Here is an 11,831-nt window from a genome sequence, read left to right on the forward strand (position 1 = left end):
CACATTTTTTATTGGAAAGTTTACCTTTAAATTGAACTCATCCATTGTCCTTCTTAATATTAAGTGTTAAACGTGCTCACAGAATATCATGACAAAATTAGATTATCAGTTTTTTCAGTTATTTTTACTTGGGATGATTCAACTTGGGCAATGCAATTTTTTTCCTGCAGCACTTGCAGGCATATTTTACTGACGCATGTAACCCAGTGTGGGACCCATCGTTACTGAACGTTCCAAGATGACCAAAGAGAAGTTCTCACTCTTGGAGAAACTATCTTGAAGGGAGAAGATATTATAAAATAAAATAGGAAGTGATCAGTGCTAATACAATATTACAAATGAAATATTTGAGTTTCTTTAGAGGCAAAATTAATTATTTGGAAGAATTGTAGATACTTTAGAAGAGGTGCCATTTCTTCTGGATGTCGAAGGATGACTCAGATTTCAGCAAAGAAAGTGGAGGAAATGTATTTTAAAGCAAAGGGAGGGAATGAGCAAATACACAATGGTAGTGAGTAAATAATAGGAATCAGCCAGGGTCCACTCGGAATGCTAGGAATGCCAGTCCAAATGCTAGGAATCAGCCCAGATAGCCCATGGGCTCATTGTGGGTGATGCTGAAAGATCAATTGCAACCTGGGTCATAGACTTTATTCCAGAGGCAGGTTGTCTTGCTCAGAGCTGTGCTTGAGTTTTGTCAGTTAGATGGCAGGAGAAGAGGGAGCATAAAGAGGAATATTGGAGAAAGAGCTCATTCAGGAGCCTGTTGCTAGAGGTTAGAAGACACATTACAGTCCTTCCACTCTTGGCTTGAGTGGAAACATTGCTCCACAGGATCATTCAGGGATGCAAGTTGTTTGCATCCTACTGTTCTGTACCCACTGAGTCATTGTGTTCATTTTCAAGGTCAAAGCTTGACTGCTGCCATGTCAGTGATCCAGAAAGTAGGAAAGAGGAGAGATTTCATCGCGTACAGGTTCAAAGTTCTCTGGCTTAGACCTGCGAGTGACATACAAGTACTTCTGCTCACGTTACATATGAACTTAATCACATAGCATGCCGCAAGCGTAGCTCAAAAAATATTATTTCTAGTAGGGTTGTATGAAATTGTCTTGTAAAATAAAACCATACAATATTCAGAAGTGAAATGTTATAACTCTTAAAGTATATGCAACAATATTAGAGACAGATTTTTTAAAATGAGACCCGAAATTAAACTTGGCTGTTTTGAGAGTTGAACCTAAGCTGGGCTAAGTATAGTGATCCTGTACTTCCTGAGACTCAGACAGTGATATGGGAGAAGGGTGGGGAGCCAGGCCAGGCCAAGCCTGAATAATGACAGCCCTTTCTCACCTACCTGGGTCTAAGAAGCCCCATCACTTATGTCTTTATTTTTCATTTTGTTTATGAGGCTATAAAGATGTGACTCAAAGAAGAATCTAATGTTTGGTAGTTCTTCTTTTTCCTATAAACAAGATTTTTTTTTATTATTATATGGTGGTGGAAGAAAAAATAATTTAGAGTTTTTCTTCCAGATCCCATTGTTTATAATTGCTGCAAGGAAGAATATCTTTTAAAATTATATTCAATAAGTCTGTCACAGGTACATAATAAGAATTGTTAAAATGGTTTCCTAAAAGAGGTTAATGAGTAAATACATTTTTTTTTTCATATTCCATTCATTGAACTCCAGAAAAAGATGGTCTAGTATCTTGTTTTAGAAACTGGGCTTTTTTTTTTACCTAATATGCTCAACTATGGGGCTTAGCAGAAATAGTCAGACAGGAAGAGTCTTATATTTTAACACAAAGTTTGGTGAAAGACCACAAAGCAGGCCTGTGTCATAGGTGCAGGCCATGGGACATGGGGGAGGGCGGGCAGGCAGCCTGAGCCTTCCGCAGCTCAAAGTTGCACAGCAGTATCTGCAGAACAGAGATAATGCATGGCTTCACCGGGAGCCTTGGAGTGACTTACAAGCAATAACAGCCTATCATGGGCTAAGAACAAGAACACAGAAAAAGAATGGCCCCATGTGACACCAGTATGCCAGCTCTACTAAAACTGGCAGAGGAACGGCAGTACTGAAACAAGCTTTCTGGCACTCCAGGCTTTACATAAGAACACTGTGGTCACAGAACTCCGCTGGAGAAATATGAGGCATGTGGAACACTGAAGTCGCTACAGAAAAACAAAACCCAAATCCAGCTGAGCTACACCTACGCTGAATCAGTGCTCACCAGAAACATCTTAACATAGCAGAGGTGTGCCCATTTCCAAGCATAAATATTATCTCAATCTCAACTCCTTTTTAAATGAGGCCTAACATTCAATAAATGAAAATTATGAAACACACAGAAAAATAAAGTAAAAGCTGTATTGTGAAGAGGTAAAATAGGCAACAGAAACAGAGAAGACCAAGTATTGGAACAACCAGAAAGGGTCTTTAAAATCACTATGATTGCTGTGTTGAAGCATCTAGTGGAAAAGTGAACAACACAGGACCACATGTGGATTTTCAGCAGAGGTGAGAGAGTCAAATGGAATCATTAGAAACGAAAAGCACAGTATTAGGGATGAAATCCACTAGTGGCTTAACAGAAGACATGCACAGCAGAGGAAAAAAATCAGAGAACTTTAGATAGGTCAATAGAAATTAACCGAACTGAAACTTGAAGAGATTCAAAGAGTGAAAACTGAGCATCCAGTCACTCAAGACACCTCCTGGAACAATATCAAAAGGTTGAAGATACATGTAATTGTAATATCAAAAAAAGAAATGGAAAGGAAACAGAACATGGCTGAGAACTTTCCAAAATTACTAAAAGAAAAGTGTAGAAGTTCAGAGAAACCCAAAAAGGATATATATATAAACAAAAACACACCTAAGTACACCACCGCAAAGAAATGAAATCTAAATATAAAGAAGAAAATATTGAATGCTACTAGAGAGAAGCAAACATTAATACAGAAAAACAAAAGAATGTGAAAGGACTTCTTTGTAAAAAGTGTGCAAGTTAGAAAATGTAGAAAAACATGACTAAAGTGCTGAATAAAAAATAATTCTCTACCCAGTGAAAAAAGTTTCAAAGTGAGTAGAAATGCAGAGATTTCAGAGTAAAGCTGACAGAAAAAATTTTACATGGATTCAATGTAATCTCAGTGAAACCCAAACCATTGTAGGGGTATAAGGTGGTGCTAAGATTTGTATGGAAATAAAAATGCAAGTGTTCAAGTAAAGTTAAGATACTTTTGAAGTACATTCCAGAAGGATTGGTTGTAGCATTAAAAAAAACTTGTTAAAATTTTAGTAATGTGTTGCAAAATTTGTACCTGGATGAGCAAATAGGCCAAAAGAACAATGGGGAGAGCCCCAAAACAGATACTAATGTATTGGCATTTAATTTATGACAGAGTTGTCCCTTTGTAAGGGTGGGGCAAAGTCTATCTTTTGTTACATTGATGAGAAAGTGAGTTCTCCTCCAGAAAATACTTTGCATTTGTACTTCACACCACATGGGAAAAACAGTTTTCAGTGGGTTATAGACCTAATTGTGAAAGATAAAATGATAAATATTCAATATAAGAAAAAGCATTCTTACAAAATATGCAAACATACATACACTCGTGCACACAGGCTCCATTACCCAAAAAAATATTGTTAAGTTTGACAACATTAAAATTAAAAAAATTCTTTTTATGAAAACACAATAAAAAGAATTAACAAAGCAAGTCACAGAACAGGAAATAACTTATGCAAATCTTATAGCTAACAAAAACTCATATTCAGAATATATAAAGAACTCCTACAAACCAAGAACAAAACAGACAATCCAATATAAAAAAACCATCAACAGGCCTTTCACAAAACAGGAAAAAAACTATCAAGCATGCATGTGAAAAGGTGTTCCACCTGATTTGTATGAGGAAATGAAAATTGATGTTTCAATGAGATACCAGCAAACGGTCACCATGTTAACAAAAGTTAAAAACTGAGATGTGGTAAACAATCGTATTCTGCTGATAAGTAGGTAAATTGCTGTAGAGACTTTGAAGTGATGTTAAACCTGATCTAGAAAGACTAAAGGTACATATGCTCTGTGACCTAAGAACTCTTCTGGGTTTATGACACAATATACCTATGTGCACAGGTATGTATGTTCAAAAAAATGTATAAATGTTAAAAAAAATCCTTAAGGTAACTTAGAAATCCAGATATTTATCAATAGTGGAATGAATAAATTACCTTCATACAATACATGCAACGTGCTAGATGAATTTTATAAATATCTTTATAAATGAAGCAAGATGCAAAAGAATACATTCAATGTAACTCCATTTATATAAAATTTGAAAGCAAGCTAAACTAAATTATATTATGTAGGGCTCAAATGTGCATGATAAAATTCTAGAAAAGATTTGTGAAACTTGTGATATTCATTGGCTCTAGCAAGATTGTCAGAGGTTGAAATATGCACCTTTAGGAATGCATCTCAGTTCTTGTACCAGAAAGGATGACAACCCAGAAACACCAATAGGTTCCCAAACAAGCCCATGAAAGCACTTTTTCTCTAGCTGAAAAACCAGCAAAGAGCAACCTTACAAGACAAAGAAACCACTTTATTCCAGCCCAACAGCACAATAAAATCTGTAAATCAACCCCCAGCCTCCCATAGCAAGGTCTAGACTTCTGCCCTTGCCAGGTTATGAAGAGGCACTTTTACAGCTGCCCAGAGGGTATTAGACAAGGGCCACAGGAATTTGGGCTCTCATTTTCATTGCATGATAACAAGACACCTTCCCTTTTCTTGCTGGGGGTGTTGGAGGAGGCCTAGTGAACAGACAGACTTTCAGGGGTAAGACCACCGCACACTGTGTGTCACTGGAGGCCATGTGGGGACTGTGCCTTTTCTTCTCTTTTGGCCCACTCAGCATATTCACTGCATGCCACGCCATCAGTGGCAGCCACAGGCACTTCCTGCAGGTACAGCCTGGGCTCTTGGTCTTTCCTCAGTTTCCTGGGACCCCATTTCCCAGAAACAGAGTTGGCACCTTGAAAGGGAGGCCAACTGGAAAGAGCATCTTCACCCTTGGTCCTAAGATCCAACCTGTGAAATTAAAATAATAATGAGGTGAATTGGGCCCTTCTGTTGCCTGTGACATCTGTTTCCAGATGGTCAATATTGTATGTGAGTAGATTATTGTAAAGTTCAAAGTGGCCATTATATATTTCCAAAACTTCAAGGATAGCTCATTTTAGGGTAAGGCATTCTCAAATTTATGATTTCATCATTATGTTAAAGTCTTCTGTTAAAAGTAACTGATTTCTGTTTTGCCTATTTGCCATTAATAAAGCATCAAGTCCCTCAAAACCAGGATTTATACTGATAAAACAGAGTTAATAGATGTGGAATAATCTAAGAAAAAGGCTCACAGTACAAGGCTCTGAATTCCCTGATCTAGGTTCCTCCTGAGGGCGCTCTGAAGGGTTCTAGGTCTGAGGACATCCTGGATTCTGGTTGTTAGATGGGCTTCCCCCATATTACCCGAGGTGAGCCAGACCAAACCTCAGCATCAGAGCTGTCACTCACTGGACAAGCCACTCAAGAAGAATCCTTCTCCAGCATAGTAAACATAGTATTCTTCATGTAAGTGTAGATTAAAAATTAAAAAAAAAAAAAAAAGAAAGAAAGAAAGAAAAGGGGGATTACTCCTTAACAGGATAAAACTATTGGTAAATCAAAGATCAATGCATGCTTTAAATATCCTTAATGCTGATCACTTAAAGGGTGTCAGATGATCAGCTATGGAGGTACTCTTTTCTGATAATATTCCTTTCTCTTAATTAAAAAAAAAAAAAAAAGCAGTTACTGTGTGCTGACCTCCAATGAGTTCTGCACAGTGGTATAGAGGGCATGTCAAAGTGTGGGCAAAGGGTCTGTTTGTTTCTATGCAGAAGATCAAGGGCTAGCTTGGATACCCAGAAAATGAACTAAGATACGATATGAGGAGGAGCTTCCGGCATCAGCACTCTCTGGAGGACTTGTGCCGGGGGATGATCACCAAAAAGCCTCCACAGGGATCCGGACGATGCTGCGGTTGTGGCTGCATCCAGCCCACCGTCTCCTGGACTTGCCATAGGAATGAGGAGGGAGATGTCTAGGATGGCATGTGCATACAGTGAGACAACGAATTTGACCGGATCTGTACTGTTGGAACTCAACCAGGAGTTGGGAGGGGTGCAAGTTGTAGCACTCCAAAATCTCATGACTATAGACTATCTATGGTTAAAAGAACATATGGGATGTGAACAGATCCCAGAAATGGGCTGCTTTAATTTGTCTGATGGTTCAAGTACAGTTGGACAATATCCATCATATCATAGATAAATTTTCACAAATACCTAGGGTGCCTAAATGGTTTTCTTGGCTTCACTGGAGATGGATGGTAATTATAGATTTGCTTTGTTTATGTCACCGTATTCCTATTATGTTAATATGTGTGTGCAAATTAGTTAGTAGTTTAAAACCCATACATACTTAAGGTACTATACAAGAAGATATGTCAAAGAAATAATCAATCCTCCCATGTTTCCTTCATATGCTACATCTATAGCTTTTCTTCTTCCTTCCTAATTACAACCCTTAAATAGAATTTGTGCCTCATATCGAATTTACCAAGTATCATAATTCCTCCAGGTGGTAAAGATACCTCGAGACAAGTGCTGGGCATAGAAGCCACAGGGCATAAATCTGCAAAGAAGTAAAAAGCTAACCTTTGCAAACAATATGGCTTCTCTCTCACTTACCAACTTTACATTTCCCTGTATGGCCCTGGAAGATGACTGGTTAGCCAGAGACGGGTAAGATTCCTCAAGGGAGGAACAACCTAAGACAGGCACAGTCGCAGGGGGGCCATCAGGTGAGAATTTGAGGATCAACAGAGGTGAGGCTCAGAACCTCACCCCCCCTGCTTTGAGAGAAATCTTCTGCATCCGTGGATGTCTTGCTGCCCTTGTCTAGCCTGGATTAATACTTAGTCCATAGGCACACACCTGATCATCTGATCATCTACATTTGCCTTCTTACAGCACTAAACTATGTTTTCTACCTTTATCTTGCATCTACCTACCACTTCAGCATTTTATTAAAAATAAAAATAATAATAATAATAGGAGAAATGTGGGATCAACATATAAATCAAGTACAAAAATCAAACAAATACTCATATTTGACCTGATTGTTTATAGGTCATATTGCATGATCAAAACCGAAAGTTTCTGTGATGAATGCCCTTGTACTGTTCACCATGTAAGAATTTATTCACTATGTAAGAATTCGTTCACCATGTAAGAACTTGTTCGTTATGCTTCAGAAGATTGGAGACTGACGAGAATTAGGCTTGAGATGGATTAATGATTGTACATTGAGCGTTGACCCCCCTATACTGAATTTTATTGTTGTTAACAACCATTTGATTAATAAATATGAGAGATGCCCTCCAAAAAAAAAAAAAAAAAAGATGAATCCTTCTCCAAACTGTGGGAGCAGTGAACCAACCTGAAGGGGAACATCAGTTCCTTGAAACTGAGGAGAGCTGTTATTTTTACTATGGTGCTAACTTTTGGTTAAGATCACACACCTTGCTTATTTCAGAAAGGTTTCAGAATCAGCATCCTGTGCTTCTCCCCTCTCTTTTCCTTCTCCTTTCTCATCCTTCTCTCTACCCATCTTGCTTCTCCTATTCTTGGGGTGTTAAACACAGCTTTCTGAGTCAGAAATATGTATTTGTAACCAAGTGTATTACACACATTATTTTGCTACTTTGCATGAGTATATCATTTCTAAACAGGTTTGTTTACTTTAAATAGGCTCAGTTATTAAATGAGGATAATTTAAAATCATTTTGGGAATGTGTTTGGAATCATCTACTAAAGTCGAACTAAAGTATCCAATAGCCTATCCATTTCACTCCTAATTATATATACAATAGATATATGTGCACGTGCCTATCAAAGAATAATAGCAGAAGAATTTATGATAGAGCTACTTATTGTAGTATCCTAAATGCTTATCTGTACTAGAATAGTGGAAAAGATTTGAAAATGGCCTGTCAAAGATATGTTCAGGACTAGATCCCCATGACCTGTGAATGTTACCTTTTTTGGGAAAAAGGTCTTTTTCCTTGATCTGGATAATAATTATAGGTATATGCTCATTTTGCAGTATTTCACTGATTGCATAATTTTAGTACTTGCATTTTTCTGTTTCTTTGTTATACTTTAATTGAAAAATTAAAAAGAATCTCTCTCAGAATTCCTTATACTAATATAAATGCCACATGGGGCCTTTAATTATAAATCTTTGTCTCAATCATAAAGCAAAAGAAAACAGACATGCTCCAAATTGCTTCTTGTTCTATGTCAAAGTTATCTCATAAAATCTGGACACTCTTGGGGGATTACTGGAGAATTAAAGCCTGATAAAAATTAATATTTTTCCCTAAGTTATAAGAAAATAGGCTCACATCCTAAAATGACCAGTTAGTGTGTCATTAGTGTTTGCAGGTATATGCAACTCTAATCTGAGAGCTGTTAGTCAAGAACTCACTGATTCTGTCTGCCTTTTTTTATCTCCCTTTTTGTCTGATAATTTTTTGCAGTTGGTAAGGTCTAAAGTTCATGTTCCCCTCTCTTCATGAATGTAAAAATATGGTTTCAATTTCAAGACAAAATTTAAATCTTTATTTTCTATTAATACAGCTGAGAATGAAAGTGAATATAGGGCAAGGCTACTTTGAAATAGGACTAATTCTGAGAAATTGTCTTCTCTTCCTTATGATCATTATACTCTAGTGTTTATATCAGGAACCAAAAAAGAGTTCCAGGGACAATTCAATGTTTCGGTGAAATTTGTATATAAAAGAACTTAATTTTCTCTATATCCTCCAAACCCCTTTCCAGATAAATTTACCGTCTACAGATAAATTTTGAAATGTTGATTAGGAACAATTTGTAGTATGTAAAGTATCATTCAGTTTCTGAAAAAAAAAACTTATAAATCAACAATACATAAGTAAATATATGTTCCTAGAATATATAATCCCAAACTAACTACTTCTAGCTCAGAAATATGTATTTATAGCAAAGTATATACCGCACATTATTTTGCTAGTTTCAAAGGTTATATTTTGTTTTTATACTTTTCTGTATATTACACATTTCTTTCACTGTGAGTTATTTCTATAACCACAGAAATACATATATGTATTAACACTTTTTTCACTTTCTAAAAGAAACACTTCTTCTGGAAAGCTGTTTCTGTTTAAACAATCATTAGAATTTTGAAGATGATCTAATGTGCGTACCTTTTAATGATAAAGATTGGTGGTTATTTGATACAGGGTCAACCATTACTATGTAGCATATATATTTAACTACAGTTAAATACACACACACACACACACACACACATATACATACATATATATAAATAAGGAAGGAAATAGAAATATCCACAGGAAGGAATAGACAGACACCTTGCAACTCATACTATTTTGGCTGCTTTACCACCCAGCAGAAGAGTTTCTGCCTGCTCCAGCAACAGCTAGCTGATCAATAGCCCAGCCAGTGAGAGACTGGTACAACTCAGCCAATGAGCAGCCATGACACACAGGGGACTCCCAGGTTCCTCCGTATCACTACACTATTTTATATATATATAGCTGTGGGTAAAATTGTAACATTTCCAGAATATCTCACCTGGCTTTAGTTCATTTGCATATCCTAATGGTGGAGAGAAGTTCATCTCCATGTCAATGGGTAAATTACCTAGGCAACTGAGGGCATGTCTGAACCTGAAAGTTTAAGGGGAGGGGCTGGCTTGCTTGCTGGCTTGCTTCTTCCTGAGCATTGGAGAGAGACAGCCGTGGACTACAGTTTGTAGGCAATAAACGAGTTTTAAACTTTATTTCTCCTTTTGACTGATTTCGGTTTTTAGAGGTATTTTGCCCCGGTATATCCTCTTCCCAGACTTATAATAACTCTTAATGAAAGACGTGAAATTCTTGAAAATTTCATGACACTAACTTCTCTAATTCCATAAAAACCTTTGGCCTGCATTTCTGCATTGTAAAGATATAAGCAGCCCAGTCGTAGTTTAGTCAATGTGTTAATGTAACCAGTGTAGGCATGGAGACTTTAATTCTACTCTACCACACAACTGCAAGCAGTATAAAATTAGACTATTTGCAGTGTACCACTTTTAGATGCATAGTAAGGGAGTGAAAATGGGAAAAAGAGATGTCAAGTAATATAGGTAAATGGTTAAGTGAAAAGCAAGTTACCCAATCTAATACCAGTTTAATAGCAAGTCTTCTATTTTGTAACCTCTAGTTTAGCCCAGTGTGAATGGATTGAAGCCTATATCCTTACACATAACTGCTCAATTCAAATTCCATAAGTAAAACAGGACTCAGGAGGTCTGCCTGGCATCCTCTCTCAAGCAAAGTTCAGTTCTTCAGGTGATGAGGAGGTTATATGCAGGTTCTCTGCTCCACCTGTGTAACCTGAAGCATGCTTACAGAATGCCAAGGACTGGGAAACTCCCCAGGGTAGTAGTGTCAACATGATATGCATCATGGTATCACACAGCTTCCTTACAACTCAAGCCTTGCAGCTGCTAGAACAGGAAGCAAGACTGTCAGTACAGGAGTTTGCATTTGATTGGCAGGAGTTAAGGAGTGACCTCTTCTGGTCCCTTGTGATGCCACGGTACTTGTTTGTGGAGTTGAAGAATGAACTTCATAAACACTCCAGGTAGGAGAGCAAGTGAGAGGCTTATTTAGAGATAAAGCGAGGGAACAGAGCTCCTGGCTCATGCCAGGAGGGGACAAGGGAGCTCTGGGGTGGTGCATTGTCTAAGGATTTTATAGGGGGTTGAGAGACAAAGGGCTAGGGATGTACACCTGCTAAGTGGTCCCAAAATGTTTATTTTTGAAGAGATATTAAGTTTCTTATTAGTCTTCCTGGTTATTTATAAGAAATTTACTGCTCTGATTTCCTCCCAGGATAACAGCTTCCTGATCTGGGAGCATATCACTCAAGACTGCCTGCTTTGCTCCCAAGGTGGGATGAGTTATTGTCTATTTGTTAAAGAGTATGTTAAGAAACTTACTTTTTAACTAATTGGGTTTTAAAATGCAACCTTATTTTCAAGATGGATCCTTTCTGTTTTTACTATGTTGTTTTGGGCTTGTTTGTTAACTTGCCCAGGTGGCAAATCACTTGATTAGGGCTGGAGGAAGAAAAGCATCATCTGGGTAAAGTCAGAAAAGTAAGCTGGGCCCCCCAGCAGGCTAAAGCAAATCCCACAATGGAATTATCTTGCTTTGTTTTTTCCAGAGGCCCTCACCCTACTCTGTCTAAGCCCATGGTCCCTGTATCACTTGGTTCTTTGAAATAGTCTTTACTTTGTTAGTCTGAGTGACAAGAAATCCAATAACACAGTTGACTCTATACACACTGAGTATTCCAAATAACAGATCTACATCAATCTTACTCAATTTTTGAATGCTGAGATTAAACCATCACCTTTACTATAGATGTATCAGTGATGGATTAAAAATGGCTGCAATTTTATTTTATTTACACCTTACATAGAGAGGTAGATTTCAATTCTCCATTGCCTAGAATCTGGGCTGTCCCTGTAACCTATTCTGATCAATAGAACACAACAAAAAAGTGTTGAGATCTTTAGCTTCTGCCTCATTGCTTGGAACGCTCTGTCTTGAAAGTGTGAGATAAAAATGAAATTTAACAACCCTCCACAGTGGTT

Source organism: Manis javanica, chromosome 4 (genome assembly GCF_040802235.1).
Source record: "Manis javanica isolate MJ-LG chromosome 4, MJ_LKY, whole genome shotgun sequence".
Classification (NCBI taxonomy): Eukaryota; Metazoa; Chordata; class Mammalia; order Pholidota; family Manidae; genus Manis; species Manis javanica.